The sequence below is a fragment of the Carettochelys insculpta genome, chromosome 5 (assembly GCF_033958435.1).
Source record: "Carettochelys insculpta isolate YL-2023 chromosome 5, ASM3395843v1, whole genome shotgun sequence".
Classification (NCBI taxonomy): Eukaryota; Metazoa; Chordata; order Testudines; family Carettochelyidae; genus Carettochelys; species Carettochelys insculpta.
Window position 1 is genome coordinate 103,543,323 of NC_134141.1, and position 26,568 is coordinate 103,569,890.

General features: G+C 41.5%; 1 protein-coding gene across 3 annotated transcripts in view; it reads left to right on the plus strand.

Moving 5' to 3' along the window:
* The first annotated feature begins 6,448 nt into the window (after positions 1-6,448).
* The window catches only part of LIFR (LIF receptor subunit alpha), a 94,842-nt gene continuing 74,722 nt past the window's right edge, over positions 6,449-26,568 (plus strand). For all 3 annotated transcript variants that reach the window (XM_074995631.1, XM_074995635.1, XM_074995634.1), the window contains exon 1: positions 6,449-6,574. The gene's annotated coding sequence lies outside the window, so the exon portion shown is untranslated. The remainder of the gene's footprint in view (positions 6,575-26,568) is intronic.

Below are 26,568 nucleotides of genomic sequence, written 5' to 3' on the forward strand. Positions count from 1 at the left end.
AGATCCTTTTACAAAGTAACAGAACCATAACTTCTCTTGGGGTTTTTAGTTTGTTTTTAATTTTGTTGTGAAGTGGCGAGAGATTGGATAGATGTTGGAACATGACATTTTAAAATAGAGTTGTACTCCTACATACAGTGAGCTGATTCATTTGTGTGACTCCCCTTAGTTTTCCATGGAAGGACTATGTAGCTAGTAGCAAAAGAGCCAAGTGGAGGAAGAAACCAATAGTATCATTTTCTCTCTTCCAATGCCGACAAAGCTGAAGGTTGCTCTGCTGTCTGGTTATCTGTTACTCCTTACTAGTTTGGAATCTGAACAGCCTGCTCTATTTTTTCACTCCATAAGCTCCCTAGGCTTTCTGAAGAATAGAGTTGAGTGAATGACTCAATAAATAAAAATTTACTACTGAAATGTAGCCTTTCTACTGATGGCAGACAATTTCTTGACTCTTTTTACGTCTCTTTTAACTGTTTGGAATAAAAGACCCAAAAAGAACAGCCCAAAACATTTATACAGGAAAGTTAAAACACTGGAATTAATTCCTTTATTGTAAACATCTCTTTCTATAGTCTCTATTTCATGAGTTACAACATACATACTTTTGAAAAATAAACTTGAAGAAATATCAAAATTCGTGATAACTTTGGAAGTAAGAGGAGCGATGTCCCTTAAAATAGTGAGATATTTGAGCTCTATCACAAATTTCTCTGTGAATAATTATGATCTGAGCTGTTAATTAGTTGTGACTGGCCAGAATTCATGAGATATCACTTTTACTTCCCGATTGGATCAATGTAGAAACCATGTCCATCACAAATACTTGTGATTATCAATTTAATACTTGTCTGTTAAATAAACAACTGGGCTACATCTACATGAGAAGCATCTGTTGACAGAAGTGGCTGTTGCAAGGGATTTTGTGGCAAAACTTTGGTGGACAGAGTGGCTGGGTCTGCACTAGAGAGTTTTGTCGACAGAAGGGGCTTCTTCTGTCGACATAACTCAGGGACCATCTGCACGCTTAAAGCATTCTGTCAACAAAGTCTCAACAGAACTCTGCATTTGCCTTGACAGTATTATCCCTCAAAAATTTGAGGCATAACAATCTCTGGACAGAGAACTGTTGACAAAAGTGCAATGCAGCTCTGTTGACAGAGCAAGTTGTGTGTAGATGCAATCTGTCAACAGTGGTTCTGTCAAGATTTCCTTGTCAACAGTAACTTCTGTCAACAGATGCTTCTAATGTAGACATGGCCCTATACACAGGTGTTTTGTCAACAGGAAACTGTCGAGAAAGGCGTTCTACCTTAATGTGGAGAGGTATAATGCTGCCAGTGGATGTGCTGAGTTTTGTTGATAAACTGTAGACAAAGCACATTTTGCCCGTAGGTGCATCAGGGGTTCACCTGACAAAAGTCACATTTTGATGGAAAACTCTCTTATGTAGATGTAGCCTTGGAGAAAACATGGAGAAAAAAGGTGGGACTGTGTGTGAAGTAAATTCATTTAAAATAGGGAGCAGATATATTCGCCGGAAGTTGTGTGTGGCCTTCATTATTAGGACTTAAGGAGCAGAATGATTCGGACATGGTAATCCTCTCTCTATTTCTGTAGTTCAGGCAGCGAGGTCTATGTCTCTTTCAGTGCTTCTGTGATCCCAACCAAAGTTTAAAAATCTAATAATTTGTTTACTGGTATATTCATCCATATTATTGTAAGTGCTTGGTTGCAAAAGAATCCAATCCTGCACTCGGGCAATATTTTCACTGAATGTTTCCTGAGTACGGAGTGCAAGATCAGGACCTAAGATGCTCATGACTGTATGAAATGATACAACATTATCTTATTAGCATTTACAGAGAACTTGCTTTCCCTCCCCAGTGCAATTTATCTTACTTATTGCTCACCTGCACCCTGCAGTTTTCTATCTGCTGTTACAATTCTGCTTGCATAAAGTATTTTGTATTTCCTCAAAATTAGCTAAAATAACACTGATCTTTGAAATTGTAGTGAATGTAAAGTTCAGTAAATTTCAGAACAAGCAATGGCCTAAAGTGAGTATTAATTGGTAACACTGTATCTGTCAATTAACTGTGTTTGTGATCATCTCTTTTAAACTTAATTATCTTTTAAAATTTCTCCACTTAGGAAAAGAGGAAGAAAAAAATGTGCATTAAGTCATCATGGTAAAGAGATAAAATGTCCTTTTTTCTAATGAAATTTATCTTAAAATAGTTATCCCCATTCAATTAATCTTATGAGGAAGATTAGTGAGCCTGTGGGTTATAAATAGAAGGGCTCAGTACTGCTCTCACTGAATCAATAATGAAGTTCTCATTGATTTGAGTATGAGTAGCATCAGGCCCAGGGCTAGGGCTCATGTCTGATTTGCTTGACACCTGGGTTTAACATTATCAGCAGAATGAGTAGTTGCGTTAGTGTCCATTGTATCAAGTTGATATATGCCATGTAATAAGATTTAGCTCTTATGATATTTTATATTTCCTAATCACTGCAGAAATATTAACCAATTAACGACACTTGAAATTTAAATTCACAAAGGCTTTTTAACTTGCATACAGTCCAATATTTCCTGTCAATCGTCAAAGAGGAAAGCGTCCATAGCAGCAACTTCTCTTTGCAGGATGGATGTCAGAGGATGAAATCAGGAGCAGTTGTCAAAAGCCTGGACCTCAGAGCGTACTCAGTGGATCCTTCGAAATGTGTGTGGCTGCCATTGTGCTAATGAGATGCTGCGTATTTATGGAAGTGCCTTATTAGCATCTGCCAAAGTGGCTCATTAGCATCCCCCTTTGAAAGACGGGGGCTAGGGTAGCCCTAGCTATGAAGACATGACACTAGTTCCCAAGAGATTACAGTCTAAGGGCTGGATCCTGCCACCATCGCACCTGGGTGTACTGCTGTGTCTGGTGGGAGTGCCTCTGATGTCGTTGAACCTCTAGGGAGGTACTTGTTCCAGCACAACAGAGTGCAGGATGGACACTAACTAGTAATATACAAAGGGTCAGAGAAAGAACCTATCAAGCTTTTAAAAATCACAATGTAAACTGCACTTACCCCCTCTGCCCTCTCAACCCTAGCTACTTCTGATTGGCTGATGTCTTATATGCACGGCAGGAGCGGATAGTCTTGAGCAGTCATTTGAAGTATGTCCAGTGGGGAGGGGGAAGTAGCCTTACAGATTAGCTCAGGGGTTCAAGGAAGAGGGAAAGCAAAGGACTGATGAAGGCATGGAGCTATTTGTGTGAGAAGCCGGACAGGCAAGGCTAATATCACTGGCAGGAGGAAGGAGGTGGAGGTGGTAACGCAGTAGAAGACAAGAATAGATAAGAAGGGCAGAGTTGAAAAGAGTTTTATTGATCAAGGAACAGAGCTTAAGCTGGATGTAGTGAAAGAAGGAAGCCTGTGGAGAGATTTAAAATACTTATGTAACAATAAAATTTATGCATGTTTGATCTAATTAGTTTCCAGATTCTTTCTACTACTGTGCACACTACAGTAAAGCAGTTTAATTTCACACCTGTAAATCAAGTTTAAATTCCACTATCCACTTCACAGGAAGATTGTTACCATTATTATTTTCATTATTATGTATTTTATTTTTGCCTTTTACCCTTGAGAGATTTATATTTCTTTGCATTGGTTTCTTTCAAGACCTTTTCTGTATTTTGTTCCACTGACTTGCAGGATTGGCCTCGTATACTGCAATAAGTCCCTGAGCCATCTGATCTAGCATGACATTTAAGCACGTACTTAAATTTATTCATGGGACTAATCCCATTGGCTACTGTGCTAGCAGTGTAATATAAGGATCAATCCTGCAATGTACTTAGTGTATATCATGCACATTATTGTAATAGATAAGTGTCTCTTCTACAGCATTTAATCCTGCAAATAGCTGATTAACATTGCAATAAGTATTCACTGAAGAAAGTCTGTGGCATGGGTGTTAAAGATGTCAGGTTTCTTGCAGCACTGGAAGTACAATCCATCTGCTGAATTCTCAGTGTCCTCAATGGATGAACTCCTGATTGCACTCAACCCAATGAGACTTTCACTGTTAACATCATTTTCCTTAGTATGTTTTTTCAGAAACAGAACATAAAGTACAAACATTTCCAGCATTTGCAGTTTATTTATTTATTTATTTATTTAGTCAGGTGACTTACCTTTCTCTCTCTCTCTTTTTTATTTACATTCATTGGAATGCACAGTCCATTAATGTTATTTGTTTAAATGAGGATATAGATGTTTAGTCCTTCATTACTCTTCTCCATAAATTTATGCATCTCTTAACTTGTACATAGGGTTTACCACAAGCAAAAAAGACAAGGAAATTTTGTGGGTACTCCTTGACAATATATTGCCAGTTCATCCCTGAGATTTTCAGGATTGGGTCCCAAATGATCTTTCTCTCTTAAAAATCTTAATTCAGGAATTCCTTAGAGAATGGTCCAAGAATAGCTTGTGAAGCAGCTTGGCAACAAACAGATGCTTCCAGTGGGATTTTATAGGCAAAAGATGCTGCCTTGTGAATGTACCAAAAAGATCTGCTACCCAAAGGGCTTAAAAACTCACTCTTGCAAGAATGCCTTCCCTCCACCTGCTTCCATTGCAGTCAATGTGAGTTTTGCTATTGACTTCAGTGAGAATGGGCAGTTAGCTGCCTTGTTAACTGTATTATAACTTGTAAAATAATCATATTTCCTAATGATTATAAAGTTGTTTAAAGAAAGACTTGCCCGTCATATCTAACAGGGCCTTCAAGGCAAAGTTTACTTACAGAGCACAGTATCATGGGTGCTGTTATCAACTAACAGACCTTGTAATTTTTTAAAATGTTCATATCCATTTGGCAAAACTCTAAACACTATCACACTCATAGCACCGCAGATGAAAAATATAACGCTTCAGCATGTTATTTCTCTGGACTTCTTCATTAACTAGAAAAAAGTGATTGCCAAATACAACTACGGAAATGGGAAACAATGCACAGAGGAAAAGGCCCACGCCATGAAGGCATCCGTTTCTTTCCTTTGCCATAAAGAAATGCAACGTATCTTTAAAGGCAAGACTAAATGGCTCCAGGAAATTCTCATTAAGGAAAATGCTCCTGCACCAAAGGAGAAGTTTCTCTGACCTAGCCAATAGCGAAATTATTTTGTAAGTAAGAATCAATAAAACAAGTTAGTGTAGCCTATGATTTGAATCCTCCTTACTGTTTGTCCAGAATGCTAGTGTCCCTGTATTTGACCCTGCTTATGTTAAAGTGACGGAATTTTAGTTCTTGTGTCCTGCTTACAGTGCTCTTATTAAAACAAGAAGTCCTGTGCCCCCTTATAGACTGCCCACAAAAGCTTATGCTCCAAAAGACCTGTTTGTTTATATGGGGCCACAGGACTTTTTGCTGTTTTTGAAGGTACAGACTAACTGGGCTACCCCTCTGATACTTGTCACCATGCAATGGTCATACTAGTACATGTGCCTGTATATTGTTTATGAAAGCTTGTATTGTTTATGTTTTCCAAAAAGTTCAGTCTTTCAAGACAGCACATTCTTTGGGAAACCAAAGATAATGCAACAATCCTAATAAATGCCCTGAAGCATTGCTTTAACTGTGACAGCCCTGCTAGGTTATGATGGGAGGGAGAGGAAGCAAGATAAGCCAGGATGGGAAAAAAGTGTGCGTTGTTTGCTACAGATCAGGAGCCTCAGTGTGAGGAAGATGAGTCAAGCTTTTCATGTGCACAATAATTATATTGGGATACACAATACAGTACCCTGGAATGAGTTTGTACCATTCTCACTGTCAGACTGGCGCACACAGGTGCCATGAAGGGAACATAGGGGAATGCCCCCGCCAGTTATGAAGGCTTTTACCGGACACCAGCCTGGAGCTGGACTGCAGCAAGCCCCAGCCCTAGAGGGAAGCTGACTCTCCGCCGAGGGTTTAAAAGCGGTGCCGGGGACGGCCACGCTGTGGGTTCCACTCCGTTCACTAGGCAGCGACTGAGCTGTTCTGGCCCTGCGGGAAGGCTCAGCACCGCCGGGGCGGAAAGTAGGCACCAGGGCGCTCACACGAGCCCCCGCACCGCCCAGCTGGCCCCCCGGGGAGCGCCGGCGGCAGCGGAGCCGGCTGGTACGAGGCAACGCGCCCCAGGGCCCGTGACGCATCGCCGGCGCGCTGCGGCACAAGCTAGCCCCGGGCAGGAGCAGCGAGCGGGTGTCACGGGCCGGGCCGGGCCGGGCCGGGCCGGGCCAGCCAGCCGAGCCTCGCGCGCTGCGGCGCATCCCCCCCCAGCTCAGGGCTCCGGCGGCGCAGCCTCCCCGCCCCCTCCCCCGGGCAGCACGGCGGCCGCTCCAGCGCGCAGGCTCCGCTCGCCTTCCCCCGCGAAGACGCCTGCCCCCGCAGTCCCCTCCCCCCCGCCGCCTGCCCAGGCTGCGCAGCGCAGGGCCGGCGGCGGGAGCGGCAGCTTCGGCCGGAGCTGGGCCCGCTGCGCTATGCTACGGGGCGGCTGCTCGGGGCCGGCAGCGGGCGAGGCGCTAGCGGGTGAGTGGCGGCGGCGGCGGGGCCCTGCGGGCCGGGCCCAGGGAGCAGCGCTGAGCCCCGGCCCGTTACCGCACAGGTGGCTGGGGCGCCGCGCACGGCCGGGGAGCTGCTGCGGGGGCCGGCGCCACACGCTGCGCTCGGGCTCGGATCGGCCCCGCGGCACTGGGGCTGCTCCCCTGCCCGAGCGGCCCGGACGCGGCGGGCGCCGTGGCACGGGGAGGGTGGGAAGGGAAGAGTCCGCGCTGGCGGCGCTGCGGGGCGGACATGTGGGCAGCGAGTTTTTGCCTGTTCCGTGCGGCTGTTTGGTCCCACGCCCGGCCCGGGAGCGCGGCTGCTGCAGGGAGGCTGGTGCTTCAGCGGCTTTGCCTTTCCGAATGGCCAGTAGGTGTCCCCCAGCTCTGGGGGCAAAAATCGCTGAAGCCTCGGTCCCGTGTGCTCTGTGCTTTGTAAAGGAGTAGCTGGAAACGCCTCGTGGTGGCAGCTCCTCCAGCTCTCCGGCAGCCCGAGCCCAGTTACCCGGAGTTGTGTTTTGTCAACATGCCTTACTTGCTCAGGGCAAGAGCTAGTGGATTGTTTTGTCTGCAGAGTTGCAGCCGACAGTGCTGGAGAAGGCGGGTGCCTTCTGCCCTAGTTAGTGGGGGTTGTCAGAGGAGGTTTTTGAGGAACTTTGGAATATGGATGAATAGTTCAGTTAGCGGTCGTTGTATGGGATTTCGTAGACAGGCGGAGGCAATATGTCTCTGGATCTAAGAGGCTGGATTGTTTGTTCTTTGCTTTTATCTAAGGGCTATCTTAGAGCTGTCCAGGAAGTTTGTGTCCATGTTAGTTTGAAAAGCTTAGTGTTTGTGGAGTCATAGAAGTGTAGGATTAGAATGGACTTGGATGTGATCTCTAGTCCAGTCCCATGCATGGAGGATTAAGTATTATCTAGATCGGGGTGAGCAAACTTCTTATGTCCGGCACCACTTTTCATCCCTGGAATTAGCATGCTTCCCCACAACCCACCTGATGTCATCCAAACCCATGGAAATTTCAGTTATGTTCATATGGAGGGGAAAAAAGCCTTTTAGCACGTGAGGAAATAAGTTTGTAGAATGTAAAAACATTAATCGGTATATAAATGTGAACACACATATATAAAAACGGTAACAGCTTTCAACATTTTTGATGAGATGGATGAGTCTGAGACTCAGCAGTCAATTGTGCTGCACCCTCCTTATGAAATTTCATGCCCCCCCCCCCCGGGACCCTCTTCCACTTTGCTCACCCCGATCAAGACTATCCCTGATAGATGTTTGTCTAACCTGTTCTTAACGACCTCCAGTGACAGAGATCTCACAACCACTGTAGGTAATTTGTTTCAGTGCTTACCTACCCAGAGTTTTTCTTAATGTGTAATTTAAATCTCCTTTGCTGTAATTTATGCCTATTATTTCTTGTCCTATCCTCTGTGGTTAAGGAGAGCAATTTATCATCTTCTACTTTTTAACAACTTTTGATGTACTTGAATGCTGTTATGTTTCCTGAAACAACTTCTCTCCAGACTAAACAAACACATTTGAACAGTTTCCTCATAGATCATGTTTTCTAAATGTTTAAGAGTTTGTTGTTGTCCTCTGGACTTCCTTCCTTAGTTTGTTCATGTCTTCCTGAAAAATGATGCTCAGAATTGGATCAATACTCGATGCTGAGAAGCCTTACCACTGCTGAATAGTGTTTAAGAACTAGTTCTCGTGTCCTGCTTTCAGTGCTCCCGTCAATACATCCCAGAATTATATTTGCTTAATTTTGCCACATTATTGCATTGTTGACTCATACTTAGTTTGTGGTTCACCAAAACCACTAGATCTTTGTCTGCAGTATTGCTTGCTAGGCAATCATCTCTCATTTTGTATTTGTGCAATTGATTATCACTTTCTAATTGTACTCTATTTGTCTTCATTGCATTTCATCTCATTTATTTCAGCGTGTTTCTCTACTTTTCTCAAACGTATTTTTTTTCAATGCGATGCAAAAATGACCTATTTCATAAGATTTGAAGTGGCTTAGAAGAGAGATATGTATAGTATTGTGACTTAATATTCTTCAGGTGTAAGTTAATTTGATTCAGAATCAATAATATTGTATTGCATATGTTCTCTCTCCTCTGCCTCAAAGGATTTTGCAACTGCTTTGGACGACAGGGTCATAATTCAAAATGATTTGGATAAATTGGAGAAATGGTCTGAGGTAAATAGGATGAAGTGTAATAAGGACAAATGCAAAGTGCTCCACTTGGGAAGGAACAATCAGTTTCACACATGCAGGATGGGGAGAGACTGTCTAGGAATGACTACAGCAGAAAGGGATGTAGGGGTTATAGTGGACTGCAAGCTAAATATGAGTCAACAGTGTGATGCTGTTGCAAAAAAAGCAAACGTGATTCTAGGATGCATTAACAGGTGTGTTGTGAACAAGACACAAGAAGTCATTCTTCTGCTCTACTCTGCGTTGGTTAGGCCTCAGCTGGAATATTGTTTCCAGTTCTGGGCACCGCCGTTCAAGAAAGATGTGGAGAAATTAGAGAGGGTCCAGAAAAGAGTGACAAGAATGATTAAAGATCTAGAGAAAGTGACCTATGAAGAAAGGCTGAAAGAATTGGGCTTGTTTAGTTTGGAAAAGAGAAGATTGAGGGGCAACATGACAGTGGTTTTTAGGTATCTAAAAGGGTGTTGTAAGGAAGAGGGAGAAAACTTGTTCTTTTTGGCCTCTGAGGATAAAACAAGAGGCAATGGACTTAAACTCAGCAACGGAGGTTTAGGTTGGACATTAGGAAAAAGTTCCTAACTATCAGGGTGGTCAAACGGTGGAATGAATTGCCAAGGGAGGTTGTGGAATCTCCGTCGCTGGAGATATTTAAGAACAGGTTAGATAGATGTCTACTAGGGATGGTTTAGACAGTACTTGGTCCTGCCATTAGGGGAGGGGGCTGAACTCGGTGGCCTCTCCTGGTCCCTTCCAGTCCTAGTAGTCTATGATTCTGTGATTTAGAAATCATACTGATATAAAGGCTAGGTCTAACCTAGAGAGTTTTGTTGACAGAACTCAGGGAGCATTTACACCATGGGTGTCCAACCTTTTGGCTTGCCTGGGCCGCATTGAGTGCAGAGGAATTGTCTTGGGCCGCATATAAAATATATAATATAGTTAATGTATATAAATCGCATAATAATGTTAAAAGTTTACGATCTTGTGGGGCCGCATTACTAGCTGTCCAGGGCCGCATGTGGCCCGCGTGCCGCGGGTTGGACACTCCTGGTCTACACACTTAAAGCGTTCTGTTGACAGATTCTCGACAGAACTTGTCATTTGCCTCGACAGTATCATCCCTCAAAAATTTGAGACACAATTGGTTGACAGAGTGCTGTCAACAGAAGTGCGGTGTAGACACTTCTATTGACAGAGGGGGCTCCCAGTTGCCGGGGAGCCCTCTTTGCAGAGCTGCCATTCCGCTTTCTGGCACCAGAAGGCAGTGCGGTCTGGCAGTTCTCTGTCGACAGAGTGAGTTGTGTGCAGATGCAATCTGTTGACAGAGGTTCTGTCAAGTTTTCCCTGTCGACAGATGCTTCTAGTGTAGGCATAGCCATAGTGCTTGAACCCCTTTCAACTGAAGCCTGCTAACTCCAATTTAAGCAGCATGGGATCCAGGGATAAATACTAGTATTTATCTCTGACAGCTGCTTCAGGCGTTTGATCCACCTTTGTATCAAGAATTATTTCCACTTTTTTTTTTAACAGAGATTTTCAGCTTTAAACACTTAAACTTATTTTACCAGAGTACTGCAAAAAGCACTTGTAGACCACAACCAAACTGGACCGTTTCCTTGCCCCCAAAGGTACGCTGGCTACCGTTAAACACAACTGACTGATGTTACTAAGTATAAGTAAGGTAGTCTCGACAGTGTCTGTTATCCCAGTTGGAAGTCTCTTCTTCCGCGTCACCCTCTCTACAAAATAATACCCAATTTAATTCTTGTTATAGGTTTTTCCAACCTTAAAACCGTTAGTTATGGCCTATTGTACGACCTTGAACAAAACCTCAGGTTTCACGGGTTTAGTACCTCAGAGGTAGCTTAAATGTTCAGCCCTGTCACCTCTCAGTCAATTTTTGAACTGATTTCCCATGTTGTTACAATTCATGGAGGACCATATATGTTCTTGAGTTTTTTTTACAAGAAGATTCAGAAAATTCCTGCCCTAAAGATCCTACAGCATAAGACATTATTAGGCAAACAGGATATGCAAGTGCTTATCTTACTATCATGGCTTTCAAAGGGACTGCTCACAGTAGGAAAGTAAAGTGTGTGTGTGTGTGTGTGTGTGTGTGTGTGTGTGTGCGTTTGCACTATCAAGACCTAGCATAAACCAAGAACAAAAGAGATGATGGGGGCCGAGGAAGACAGTAACAAATCCAATGTGTGGGTCTCTGAAAGTTTACAGTGTCTGAATGTTATTTTCGGCAATCGTGATTGGTGAAGACCATGGGAACCTCATTCAGCTGCCTCTGGTTCTTTGGCTAGAAATACTGCAGTTGGGGCAATATAGTTTTTTTTTTTTTTTTTTTTTTTTTTTTTACAGAGATGAGATCATTTGAACTAGCTGGCTCTGTTTGTTTCTTGTTGGTTATGTAGTTCTTCAGCATATCCTCCTTTATCACCGTCTTTGATGAATCCCCTTTGATAAATCTCCATTGTGTTAACTCTGGTTTTTAACAGTAACAAAGAGGAAGCCGTGCTAGTCTATACACTATCAAAGCAAAAAGCCGTCAAGTAGCACTTTAAAGACTAGCAAAATGGTTTATTAGGTGAGCTTTCGTGGGACAGACCCACTTCTTCAGACCATAGCCAGTATCTTTAATCAGATAACCTTGCATAAGTGACCCGAACTGGACAGTCTGGCTCTTACAAAATATTGTATCCAGTCTCTTTGCCAGTGCACAAGGAAAAGGAGAGATTTCCCCACTCATCCCCAGGCATGAAAAGAGCACAAGGAAGCCAATCTGCTAGCCTCTCCGAATGGTGTGGAACCATGACCAGCCAGCTATGGCCCCTAGGCAGAGGGGCCAACAGCCGCCACAGGCCCAGGTGCAAGGTGTGGGGGGCCTGGTTCTGTGCCCCTGGGAGGGGTGGGCCAAGGGGAGAAAGGGGCGGGGTGAGGGTAGTCAGCTCTAGCATCCCTTTTGACCTCACTTGGTCAGAGCTGTGCTTACAATGGTGGCACTGTACTGCTGCAGCATTTTAAAGGGTCCCAGGACACCTGCTCCCTTTCCCTGACCCCACTGACAAAAGGCCTGGGCCTAGGGTGTAGATTGTCTTTGCAAGAGACATGTGAAGTTACCTATGGATGAACCCTGCATGTTTATGGTCATAAAGCAGCTACAGAGGCAATAAGTTATATATTAAGGGTTCTGAGTATTTGCGGAGGATTTGTGGTAGAATGAAACTGCTGCAAGAAGGTCAGATATGTCATCGGATAGTGTATAACTTATGCTTATTTTTAGACATTTTTATGCCTGTGAGGTTTTCTGAATATGTAAATATCTGCATACACTTCTAGAACATTTTATGACTTTGTAAATCTATCAGTAACAGCCCTGTTAGAGCACTAACTTGTTTTATTGCAGAGATGACTAATGTAATGTTGTTTCATGCCCCTTAAACAGGATTTATATAAAAAACAAGATAGTAAACTTTCCTATGTGAAACGTCCAGTTAAAGTAGACTAGTGGCTCACTAGACAGGGTTGGGGTTTTGGTGGTGGTCAAGTTCATGAAATGGTACTTATTTCTTAAAACATTTCATACTGACTCTGTGATGTATTGCCAGGTCAGTGCAACTGGATTATGTTTTCACATAGATGATACAGTAGATGATGTGTTTTGGTACGTGATTTTTTTTCCATTTATATTTGTATTAAATCACTTCAAGAGTTGGAAAACTTTTTATTTATGCGTTAGCTTACAGTAGGAATGCTGGTTTGCATGGCAAATATATGGAACCACTCCTTTCTGTGCAGTTTTAAAGCATGTGGGGCATGTGTCTTTGTTTTTCTCCCGCAATCTTCTTTATATATACACTTATTCAAAAAGAAGGCTGCAGTAGACCCCTGACTTATGCGGAGGTTTCGTTCCTGCACAACCCTGTGTAAGTAAAATTTGGTGTTACTCGGGGGAGCCAAGAAACTGACCAGTGCAGTAGAGCAGGGCAGTTTCCTGTTTCCTGTGAGTGGCAGGTAGCTGGGAGCCAGGCTCCAGTTCCCTACTCCTGTGAGCAGCAGGGAGCTGGAACCTGGCTCCCAGCTCCCTCCCTTTCACAGGAGAGAGGAAACTGATCAGTGCTGCTGCACTGTTCAGTTTCCCAGCCCCTGTCTGGGGGCAGCCAAGAATCAGGCTGCTGTCCTGAAAGGAGCTGTGAAACCACCCCGTCAGGGGCGGCAGCCTGACTTTTGCCACCCCTGACAGCAGCAGCTGCTCCTGTCAGTGGCAGGGTGCTGGTACCTGTCTCCCTGCCACTTACAAGAGTCGGGAAACTGACCAGTGCTGTTGCACTGGTCAGTTTCCTGGCTCACCTGAGTTGCGGGCAGCCCAGAGCCAGGTGCTAGTTCCCCTCCACTCAGTCACATTAACCCGAGATTTGCTCAGCTTGAGCGTGTGAAACCCAGAGTTCTACTGTACCTTGAAACAAGCTATAATCCTTTATTGTGTGTGTTGGGGGGAGGGATAACTCCGTGGTTTGGTCATTGACTTGCTAATCCCAGGGATGTGAGCTCAGTTGTTGAGGGGGCCATTTAGGGATCTGGGGCAAATAGATTTAAAAAAAAACTGTCAGGGATGGTTATAGGCCCTACAGTGAGGGGAAAGGACTGAACTTGATGACCTCTCAAGGTCCTTTCCAGTTCTATGAGCTATGTATATTGCCATATATATGCTGTCATAAAGTGGAAGAAAAAACTGGGAGGAACAGGAAGCATCTTAAAATAATGCAAAACCATTTAAAATTCCATAAATTAGTCCGTCTGTTTTATACCAGAAACATTGGAGTTTTGGACTTAAAGGCCATGGCTACACTAGCCGCCTCCTTTCGGAAAGGGCATGATAATGAACTGCTTCAGCAGATACTAATGAGGCGCTGCCATGAATATGCAGCTCTTTATTAGCATAATGGCAGCCGGATGCGTTTTGAAAGTGCTGCTTTCGAAACACACGGAGCCCATGTAGACAGGATCCTTTTGAAAGGACCCCCTCATTCGGAAAGTCCCTTCTTCCCATTTAATTTTGGGAAGAAGGGACTTTTGAAGTCCGCTGAGTCCTTTTGCAAGGCCCCTGTCTACACTGGTGGCATGTGTTTTGAAAGTGAAGTGGCCGCCATTGTGCTAATGAAGTGCTGCATATTCCTAGCAGTGCCTCATTAGTATCTGCTGAAGCGTCTCATTACCATACCCCTTCTGAAAGGAGGGGGCTAGTGTAGCCAAGGCCTAAATGTGTTTTGAAGTGTAAGGAAGGTATGTATAAGTACAATGAATTACAAAGGAATATAGTTGTGCAAATGAGATTGAAAAGTCGTTGCTCAGAATTACAGGGATATAACTTACCTAGATAGGTAGAAGGCAAAGGGATGGACCATCTCTGTGTTCTGGAATTTGAACAGTGCTTTCTACACTCCTGGTCCACATCTAGGGCTCCTAATTACTACTGTGGTACAAATATTAAATTGTAAGATATTGAACCTCTGATCTGGGACATTACATAATGATATGGGAACATTGATTTGTCTCTCTCTTATACATGCTTCCTGTTTGGTTATTGATATTTGCAGTGCACTATGTAGAATGCCTCTGTGCAGCGGGTAGTCATGCAGTGGAAGAAGAAAAATTAGTAAAACTCTAACTTAAGGCCCATACGTTTTTGTTGCCTCTCAGAGTCTGGAAGTGTTTACTGCTGGACTGAGAAGCATGGGGAAAAAATCCAGTTGAAGTGATGGAGCTGCATTCGGAACGCTGTTGCTCCTGTTTCGGTTACTGCTTGTATGACTGTAATGATAAAAGGAACCACTTGGCTCAGGGACCTTTTCTATTAGGCACTGTGCAAACACTCAAAGACCTTCTAGTCTATTTAATGTTGAAATGTCTTTCCTGTTTGCAGGCTCAGAGCCAAACTCTCTGTGGTAAAATCTGCCTTGAAATAGAGTCCTTTCCGCGTTCAGATGAAAATCAAGGAAGTGGTTCACCAAAGAGATTTCCAGTTTTAGTGCTGGGCATGATTGGGACCAGGCCTTTACATCTCACTTGGAGAAGTTGTGTGCCTTGTGCATTGTGAGAGAACTGACACACTTTTGACATGTAGAACTCTGAACTCAGGATTTAGTTTCTGTGACAACTGGTGCTAGTGCTTTCAACATCAAACAATGCAGGGTGCATTCCCAGCTGCATGGAGTCTGAAACTGACGCTCTTTAGATAACGGGGGGGGTGGGGGTTTGGTAACAGTGGCTGTGTGTTCAGAGTTAGGGCAGGTATACACTAGGAACTTGTGCTAGTGCAGTCATATTGGTCAGGGGAGTGTGCATTTATGGTTTTTGTTTGGGGTTTTTAATAACATTTCTCTGCAGGCAAATGCCCTACTATAGAAGCAGTTGCACTAGCAAGAGAAGTGCTTTTGCCAGTATAGCTTGTTTTATTTAGAGAAATGGTAGAAACTGTTCCAGCCTGCATCTCTGCTAGGAACATTCTACATCTACACTAGTTAGATTGGCCTTAGGAACCTGTAGTGTATTCTTACTGTAATACATAAATGGTAAATGATTGTATTTATTTCTGAATTGTAACAATTTGTTTGAGGTACATTAGCATGCCTCTAATATACATAATTCACTTTTGTCAACACTTGACAAATTAGCTGGTGGTACCAGTTGAACCTCTCTAGTCTGGCAACATCTGTAATCCAGCATGATTTTAGTTAGCTGGACGACTGCATATCATGGATGTGGCCAAGTCCCACCAGTCCCATCTCTGTGTTCTGTGTTGTTGTTTAGCTGTAGTTTACCTGTGAATATCTTCTAAGAGCCCAGTAAGCATTGGAAGTGTTGGTAATGTGCTAGACAAGATTGATCTCCTGTGATCCAGCATATTCTATCATTCAGCACCGATCAGTTCCCAAGGGTGCTGGACTAGAGGGGTTCCGCCTGTAGTAGCTAAAGCTTGTGTAACTGGGCACACCACAAGGGTAAGGAACTGGGTGAAATTCTGTGACTTGAAATAAACAGAGTCAGAAGAGATAATCTAATTGTACCCCCGGCTTTAAAATGGCTGAAATGGACTTAGAAAATGATGTGAATGATGATTGCTGTTAATATAGCAGAGCAGAAGCACTGCTTATGTCTAATTAAATTTAGAAGACTATTATGTTGCTCAATATTATCTGGGCTTTCTTTGACTCTGCTTCTCAAAGGTGAATTGGAATTACAAGCATCCTTTTTTCTCCAGAATGTTCATTCAAATATATCTTTTCATAGCATTCCAGGTTTTGGAGCAGCTTCAGAGTGTGTTGTGAAAAAGACGGCTGTTTATCCTTTGAGGTTTTAGAACCATTCTGGAGCCAGAACACAGGAGAGAAGCTCTTACAGTTTTAGTCCTTCAGGGGCTTTATTATCTTTTGTACATGCTTTGTTATGGAACTTAAAAAAAAAAAATAAACCCCTCACCGTTTTGATTTCAGGTGGATACAAATGTCACCAAGAAAACTTCTGTGAGGGTTAATTTGCTGCTTTTGAAGGTAGTATCTCTTTTTTTTTTGTCGCCAGGTGTCTACTTGTCTTCCTCTATCTCTGTATTCACCAGAGGGGAAAAAATAGAGCTATAGAGATTCCTTAGTACAACAGCACTCTAGCATATAAATTCATCTGCTCAGAGCATGTCAGTTATTAATATTGCATGAGATCCCAACATAGAACAGTAGCCTCACATCATCCGTATTACAAACAGTTGTCTGATTTTTTTCCCAGTGAAATGATGAGACATGTTCATAAGAAGATCTGTTTGACCAAATGCTGCCTCACAGGTTAAATCTGAGGATAATTTCTCGTAGACATCAGCTTTGTAACAAATTTGGCATCTTGTACTACAGACCTTTGTTCAGAGAGTTGCTGGATTGGCTCTTTCCACATTGCCTTCCATAGGCCCTTTTATTCCTGATTAATATTTTTTTAAAGGCCAGAAGGTGAGCATTTCTTCTAAAAAGACATCCATGTTTGATTGGTAGTCTCCAGGTGATGAGGAATCTGCTACCTAGCTAGGTCAGCTGTTCCAAGAGTTACTCACTTTCCCTGTTTTCAAAATTACACTTTATTTTTAGTCCTGGTTTGTCTAGCTTCATTTTCCAGCCATTGGATCATTATGCCCTGTTTTTATTAGGACACTTTTCCCAAATGGTGTTCCACGGAACCCTGGGGTTCCGCAAAGTGAAAATAAGGGTTCTGCAAGAAAATTCCATCATAATAACATTTTATGATTTAAAAATAATTAATATTTAAGCATTTATTAATTTTATTTAAACACATTAATTTGTGTTTGCCACAGTGTTCCTTTGTGTAATGACAGCATAGCCAGACAGTGGGGATAATCACGTCACTAATCAGCGAGTGGTGCAGTCGGCTGTTATAAACCATCATAAATCCGCATACTCACTGTCGGGGAGTGTGGATCATTTTGGGGCAGCTTATGTTAAGAATATTTAGCTTTATCAAGATGTGCAGTTCCTCAGATGTTACCCTTTGCCAACACAAACTTGTGCGAAACTGGGTTCTCGGATTATGCAGCAACAAAAATGAAATGCAGAAATCGACTTAATGCCGTGCCTGATATACGAATCCAACTTTCCAGAGTTAAACCAAATGTAAAAAGAATTTTCCAAGAAAAGAAGACAAAACACTCTTTGCATTGAAAACTGCCATTAGAATGCATATTAGTTTTTGAGCTTTATTTTTTGTACACACTAAATGTGACTTTTTTTGTTTTTAAATATGTGCAATTAAACTAAGAATGTGTCTACACTTGCATTCCTCTTTTGAAAGAGGTATGCAAACGAGGTAAATCAAAAATGCAAATGAGGTATAAATTTGCAAATTTGGCACCTCATTTGCATATTCTTATTTCAAAATAGCTTCTTTCGAAAGAAGAAAGCCAGCGTAGATGCTGCTCTTTCGAAAATAAACCCATCTTCGAAAGAATCATTCTTACCTTTATTTATTGGGAAGAAGGATTCTTTCGAAGATGGGGTTCACTTTTGAAAGAGCAGTGTCTACACTGGCTTTCTTCTTTTGAAAGAAGCTATTTTGAAATAATATGCAAATAAGGTGCAAAATATTCAAATTTGTACCTCATTTGCATTTTTGATTTACCTCATTTGCATACCTCTTTTGAAAGAGGAATGCAAGTGTAGACGCACCTTAAATGTTGATCTCATGACCTTGGTTAGCATTTGCTTTTTATTATCTTTACTTATTTGTGGTCTACTTTTTCAGCTCCATATATGACTGTTGTTAGGGATGCCGTAAAATTCTTCCGAGTTTAAAAGGGTCCCATAAAATTGGGAAACACTGTTCTAGGATAAAGAACTCTCTGCTATGAGAAGCCCTCTCTCCATTTGAGTACTTGTAAATGATCATCAAGTCACACTAAGCTTCTTATGGATGAACTGAATAGCTGGAGCTTCTTGCAGTGAGGTCAGATATCCAGCCCTTGTGCCACTTGTGTACTTCATTTGTTGTGCCCGCTTGATGCTGCAAGAGAATGGATTTGGTGATTATTTCAGTGATTTTTGTCACTAATGTCTGATCCTATTTGCAATATTATGTTATCTCACAGTACCCTATTGATGCAATAAGGAATATAATGCTTCTAAAATCAGCAGGTATTATGTAATAAGGTTGACACTGCTTTGGGCTATGGTTGTTTGTTTTGTAAAACCAGCAGTTGGGGGGAAAGGTTAAATGGTTATTTTGAGAGTGGTAAGGCTATTGAGTATAAATGGCAAGTATTAGAAAATTGCTGATTGAAAACATGACTAGATTTAATTTCCGATACTATATACACATTAATAGTATTACTGTTTTTCTTGTGTAATTCATCTTTAATATTTAAAAACTTGTATAGTAGAAATTCTTAATATTTTACGTCTTTGTTGATAACTTCAAATAGCGGAAGCTGAAAAAGGATGGAGAAGTTCTGTGTTTTTATTAAAACTTGTTTCAATGAAAGTCAATAAAAGGACGACGAACTTGAAAATAACTTTGAACTTAAAATTTATTTATTTGAAGTACATCATCTCCCTTATGGCTTTAGAAGTGCATTTTCCTATCTTTACATTTTTCTTCCTTGAATGAAGAACTCATTCAAACTGGGGAAACTGGTTCAGGCCCTAACCCTGCAAAATACATATGTATACAACCAATTACTTGCATTATTAGGACTTAAATGATTATATTCAAACTAAGTGCTGTCAGGTATAGTGAATTCTTTTTTCTGTTTTCCCAGTTATAGTAAACAAATGCTTTTTGCAACAATCATTAAAATACTAGACATGATTTTAATGTTGAAAATATCAATTTAAGCACTGTAGTATATTTAATGTTAACGTGCTTTGCTTTATTCTCTGGAGTCTATGAAAACAACATTTTTTTTCTTTTTGTTGCTGTCTTTCATTGTTAGCACACTCTGGGGAAGCATCCACAAAGACAACTTTGATGCTCAGTTTTGGGATTTTGTTACTTACCCTTTGATTTAATGTTTATTGAGGTTATTCAGTGTTTCATAATGTATTAGGGATTTGTCCTGCTAATACTTACTTTGTAAACCTTACTGCTGCAAATAATCTCTTGAACATAGTGAGGTATACTCATGGTACTCACCACAGTGTTCAAATGATCCATTTCTTCGACCATGTTTGCATTGACGGGAAAGATGAAATTAAGATAGGCAACTGCAGCTACGTTAATTACATAGCTGGAGTTGACATACCTTAATTCACGCTTCTGTACAGTCTCCAATGCAGGAGGTCAACAGGAGCGAACCCTTCCATTGACTTCCCTTCCCTGACTCCTCATTAGGAGCAGGAATACCAGTGTCGACGAGGGGAGGAGGTGCCGTCTGAGTTTGATGTAGCACGTCTGTACCAGATGTGCTACATTGAACTCCAGAAGATCACTGTGTCAGTGTTGCTTTTCCGATGAGTGTAAACAAGCCCTTAGTGGTTATCTGAAGCAAAATGTTGTTTCCCTCTTTTATACGTACATACACACAGGTGTTTGTTTATAGGGTTTTGTTTGTAAGCTTGTGACTTTTTTACCAACAGAAATTGGTCTAACAGAAGGTTCATGTCATCTGCATTGTCTCAGTCATATGCTGGGACCAACACTTTTATGCCATAACTGCTTACTGCAAAATAGTCTGCGCATATTTATCATTACCAGTCAGACTTTCAGTTTTGCTCTTAGGGTTAAAGTGCCCAGTCTTGCACTGATAGAATTGAGGCATGAGCCTTCCGTCATGGTAATTTGCACAATCATCCCTGGTCTACGGTGTAAAAACTTGCAAGCATGTATTTATTAATCTGAGTAAAGTTATTCACGCTTATATTTTCAAAATTGGGACCTGGGTGCATGACTGTTTGTGTGGACATTACTAAAGATTACAATATTTATGAGATCAACTATGGCATGATTGCAGAACAGCATTCCAAGGATTGTTAGATACTTATCTTTTCAATAACTGGCACAGATTATCTTTGATTATTTCATCTGAAAACCAGTTAAAGTGTTTTTCTGGCTTACTGTAAACTAGGTCCAGTAGTTACTGGCAATGCTTAATTAGTTGCCTTTGAAGTTTGAGTTTGGAGACCAAAATATTGGTATGAAAAAGTCTAGTGATTTTTTTTAAATATATTCTTATGTTTTTGAAAGCCCCCAAAATAAAGTGGTGAAATTTTGTTGATTGTTTTCAAGCAACTTAGTTTTTTAAATTAAGCAAAGTATATTTAATGTCTTGTGTCAGATAATGAGGGATGAAGTTCACATTCACAACAGAAGTGCGAAGAGTAAATGTTTCTAAGTAAAATAGTTTGTTTGTTCCTATTTTTCTCTAAACAGATGGGCTGTGTCTACACTAGCCAAAAACTTCGAAATGGCCATGCAAATGGCCATTTCGAAGTTTACTAATGAAGTGCTGAAATACATATTTAGCACCTCATTAGCATGCGGGTGGCTGTGGCACTTCAAAATTGACGCGACTTGTCCAGACGGGGCTCCTTTTTGAAAGGACCCCGCCTACTTCGAAGTCCCCTTATTCCTGTGAGCAGATGGGAATAAGGGGACTTCGAAGTAGGCGGGGTCCTTTTGAAAAGGAGCCTCTTCTGGATGAGCCGCATCAATTTCGAAGTGCTGCGGCCGCCCGCATGCTAATGAGGCGCTGAATATGTATTTCAGCGCTTCATTAGTAAACTTCGAAATGGCCATTTGCATGGCCATTTTGAAGTTTTTGGCTAGTGTAGATGCAGCCATGGGCAGCGTCTACACTAGCAATTTCTTTGGGAAATCAGACCCTTTTTCGAACAAACACACAGAGCATCCACACACAAAATGCACTCTTTTGATTCGAAATTGAAAGAATGCGGCTCTCCAGATCAGGAAGAGTGCTTCCTTTTGAAAGCGTCTCTTGAAAAAAAGCGTGCGTAGACACTCTGAGGACCCTTTTTTTGAAAGAGCAGTGCTCATGGCACTGGATTTTTCTATCCCTGTCCCATTCTTTCAGAAAAGAGAGGGGGCTGTGTGGATGAGCTCTTTTGAAAGACATTTCTTCAGAAGAGATCTTCTGGAGGAACTTCTTTCAAAAGATCGCTGTGTGGACGTAGACATGTTGGACAGCGCATCTAGTGAGAAATTTTGAGGACCTAGTTTGCAGGTATGTTTGTTATATTGCTATCACATGCTGTATATTGTATTCAAGTAATAATTGAAATAATTCTTGCATGTTTAGTCGTTGAAAGGATCCGAGGGGAAGATTGATTTATATGTGTGTGTGTGTATGTTTTTAAAAGTGTGATGTCTGCATTGAATTCAGTGTACTATAAAAGAATAAAATGATTATGTATTACAGTTGTATAAATAGACTGAACATGTACCTAGGGATTTTATATTAAATAAATAATACATAAAATAGTGGGCAGTGGTTATGCAATGTCCGCTTAGCTATGAATGTCTAAGACATGTCTAAGGAATGCAAGTCATTTACAAGAATTAAATTGATTTCTTAGTAATCAAGGGAACAAGATATTCCTGAAAATACAAATCCATACTTTCTGATGAATTACTGTTTTGTTAGTATTTCCTGTGTCCTGCCCTGTTCCTTAGTATTTCCTGTTCCTTAACCTTATGTGCCATGTAGTATTTCAGGTCTTGACAGCTGCCAAAAGTGTGTCATTTTTTATAATTTCAGTAAATGAATCTATCTTGACAAACATTCTATTTGGTTAATTATCAACTATGTAACTAGGCCTGGATAACTTACCACTATGGCAGTGGTTCTCAAACTTTTTGGCCGATGACCCACACTGCTCAGCTCAGACCTTTCTGTGGACCACCACCCAGCTATGCATGATGACAGAATCACTTCATTTATCTCTAAATTCCTCAAGAACTAAATGATTTGTGTTAGGCTACTGGAGCTATAACGTAAGGGGGAGTAAGTAGTCAGAGAGAAAGGAAATAATAATCAAAATCAAAATTATTAAACAGATTAATTAAGCACATTAACTTTATTATGTTCATTTACAAAACTTCATTTTAAATTAAATAAAATATTAATTTATAGATGTAAGAAAGATTTGAGTTTATCTTTATTTATGTTGGGGCAGGGAACCTTTTTTGGGTCAGAATAATCCGTCGGGGCAACACAAGTGAGAGGCAACCATCCTGCCCATAGCAGGAAGCTGTTGCTGGGCAAGAACTTTAGAGAAAGGGAAGGGACACCACCAGAGCCACTGCAAGCTTCCTTCTGAGGAGGTGGGGGTGAGCCCCGACCCAAGCAACCCACCTGCAAGGCAGCTGCAGATCACTGGTGGTCGCTGGACTGCAGTTTGAGAACAAGTGCACTGCAGTCATTAGTAGGAATGTAAAATCCTGTTTAGTTAGTTAACTGGTTAAACGTTAAGTTTAACCAGTTAATCGATTAAATGCAGGATGGGGTATGGAGCTGGGCTGGAGCAGAGTCCCTTTCCCCTCCCTCCACCATGGATGGGGGCCGGGCTGGCTGGGCTGGAGAGTCCCTGTCCATGGCACTCCTGCGCTGGAGTAGTCCTTGCCTGCAGCGCTTCTTGGCTAGGCCTGTCACTGATGAAGGCTGCTCCGGCTGCACTGGGGTGCCTCCCTCCCACAGTGGGCCCCGTGGCAGGTGGGGGACTGCTCCAGCCCCCATCAATTAACTGTAACTGGTAAGCTTGAGGTTGAGGTTTGGTTGAGGCTTACAGGTTAACCAGTTAAAGATTAACATTCATAGTCATCGGCACTGTGGATTTTTTTTCCCCTGTAGCATTGCTAATTGACTGAAGTGTTGCATTTATGTGTGTGAAAGAGAGAGAGGAGATTATGAGGAATGAGATTTATTCTTCTGGTGGATTGACTTAAATCACTGATCTTAATTATGCTTTAAATTGTTAAGCAGGAAACCTAGGTATAAATGATCATTTATAATCTTGTTTTGAATATGTATTTTAATGGTTTTCCTAAAGAAATATTGATTTTTTCATTGATATAATTTAGTATTGCATTTTACTAACCAAGTGTGTAGATATAGTAAGTGCCCCAGAGAATTCACAGTCCCTTTTGGTCAATTTCACAGTCCTAAGACTTGAAAAATTGTAAATTTCATTATTTCTGATACTTAAATCTGAAATTTCATTGTGTTACATTTGTAGGAATCCTGACCCAGAAAGGAGTTTCATGGGTGTGGTCACCAGATTATTAAAGGCAGAGTTGTCATTCTGCTATCCTTACTTCTGCATGGCTGCCTGCGGAGCTGGGCTCCCAGTCAGCAGTCACCACTGTCCAGCCGCCCAGCTCTGAAAGCAGCAGCACAGAAATAAGGATGGCATGGTATGGTATTGCCACCCTTACTTCTGCGCTGCTGCTGGCAGGGCATTGCCTTCAAAGCTAGTGGCCTAGCCAACAGCCATCACTCTTCAACCATCCAGTTCTGAAGTCAGCACAGAAGTAAAGGAATAATTTAAAAAAAAGTAGAGGAATAAGTAAAGGTGGCAATACTGTGACTCCCCTAAAATAACCTTGTGATTCCCCCAGCAACTCTGGTTGGGGTCAGGACTCCTAGTTTGAGAAATATTGGTTGCTCCCGTGAAATCTGTATAATGTAGGGTAAAAGCATGCAAAAGACCATATGTTATGGACTGTGACTTATTTTTTGTGGCTTTGAATTTGGATGGATCCTAAATATAGTGTATCCACATCTACCAAAACAATTATATAACTTGAGTTGATTCAGATTTTTAATTCTTTACATTTTTGTTAGTAAAATGGTGAATTACATATTTCTTATTCACTACGTTATTGCTAATTGTTGTCTTGTTTGTGTCTGCATTTGGATGAATTGGAATTCAATTAAAATGCACTAAACCAACATTTTAAAATTAAGTTAAATAATGCTGCCTGATGTGCCAGATAAACTTGAAAAAAAACCTATCATAACATGTTTTTCCATTTAAAGGGTTCATTAAATAAAGGAAGTGTTATTTATAATCAGTGTCCTTTACTATTTTAGAACTGTTAACTTTTATCTCTAAATAAGAAGCGGGCAAGTTTTCCTGCATTTTTTCAACTGCTAATCACTTTCTTCAACTTTCAGTGAACTAACCACTGAAATGAAGTAGAGGAATACACGGCCATGAAGAAAATGTTCTCTCTGCATGTGCAGAGGAGGTGTCTTTGGTCAAAGGCTGTTTTTTGCACTTCAGCTAATTCTGTTTCCAGATGCAGAGCCAGTGACTTCCAGCAGTTTAGTGATTTGACTTATAAACTGCATCAGAAAACATGTACTGCTCAAATACTGCTTTTTAATTCAGATTATTTTAATACAATATACTAAATTTAGTTTTTAAACGTTGTCATAAATTCAAATTTAATTTTCAAGAGATTATTTTTATAAATGTATTTACATTAAATAGAAAAATTGATCTTCAGAAAATCAATTTTTATCTACCCTGCTGTTTGTTTAAAAACACAGCATGAAAGAAAAAGAAACCAAGAAATTTTCATATGTAATTAAAAATAAAATTTTAGAGTAATATGAAACGTTGTTTCTCCTATCCCTTTGTACAGCACTATGCATCACTAGGCTCCCACTGCAATTCCAAAAAAGAATATTAATTCCTGTAGTTTTCCCTGTTAAAAAAATAAAAAGGCAAAACTACTGAAATTTTCTTTTTTTGCCTGTATCTTCAATGCCCATGTGAAGAGTGTGCTCTTGTATGGATGCGAGACGTGGCATACTGAAAAGTCTTCAAATCACAAGCTGCAGACATTCACAAAACAAATGCCTGAGGTATTTCCTTCACGTCAAATGGCAAGACTTCATCACAAATGAGGAGCCTTGGAACAGTGCAGGACAAGACCCAACTGACAGTGAAATCAAGAGGAGAAAGTGGGGTTGGGTAGGCCACACTCTCAGAAAGCCATCAACCAGCGTAGTCTGTTGAGCTCTCAGCTGGAACCCGCAAGGAAAACACAAAAGAGGAAGACCTCGGACAACGTGGAGAAGGTCTGCTGAGATTGAAGGACAACAACTGGGATACTCTTGGAGCCAGCTAGAAGTTTTTGTCCCAAGACAGAGTGAACTGGAGGAGAGTTGTAGATGACATATGATCTATGCAGAGTACTAAGGTTAAGTTGTAGGAGTAGTTTTGCCTGTGAGCTTAGCCTTCATCAGAACTAAGACACCAATACGGCAAACGCTAGGTAATTGTTTAACTTTACTAATGTGAATAGTCCCATTGATTACAGTATCAGAAGCAAAAGAACCATTTTGTTTTATAATTAAGTCAAGCACATTTTTTTTTTCATGTCAAGTAACTTATTGATGGGTCTTTCTTGGCTGTCATAAGATGAATAAAGAAATCCAGAAAAGTTTAAATAAAATTCTATCCTGTTCTTTAAATTTAAATATTCAGAATGTCAGATCTTGTCTTCTGGCTAGTGGAGTCACTTTGCAGATGACAGAAATATGGAATGGAAACTTCCAAAGTCCTCATTTGAGTTTAAACAATATGTTAAATACCCACTGCTTAAATCAGTGTGAATAACCAATCAGTTTTAATCAGGTTTAATTTCTGGACTTTGTCATAAACTTGCCAGTTCTTTCGGTGCGGGCAACACCTGTAGCCAGACATGAACCCCCCATTTGGGCTTTTTTTCTTCTCCCCCCCACTGGGGGAGAGAGAGAGAGAGCCTTTGATGTCCTGGGAACGCAGGTGTGCTGTCTCGCCCAGCCTCTCTACTATACACAAAAACCAGACAGTGAATGGGCTAGATAATGGCCGCCCTTCTGGCTGATCTCGATAATTGATATGCCTGATCACTTCCCCAGGAAGAATGGGGAATCTCCACCCATCACCTCCAAAGGTGCCCAATTGTCCACAATTCACAGGTGCAAATTGAGCCTTGCACCTTCCCTGGGAAACCTGGGGTTCAAACACATTCCTCCCGATTGGCCACTTGAGACCAGGAAGAAGCCTACGTGACAAAAGGTGTATAAAGGGGCTTGGCAGCTCACCCCCCTTTGAGTTTCAATCACCTACACCTGCTGGCCAGGTCTGGAATTAACTCCCGAGACTGGGGACGCCTGGTTCGTATCTACTTCTTCCCGAGGGATTGAGAGAGAGATTCTGGGTCACACTGGATCTAGG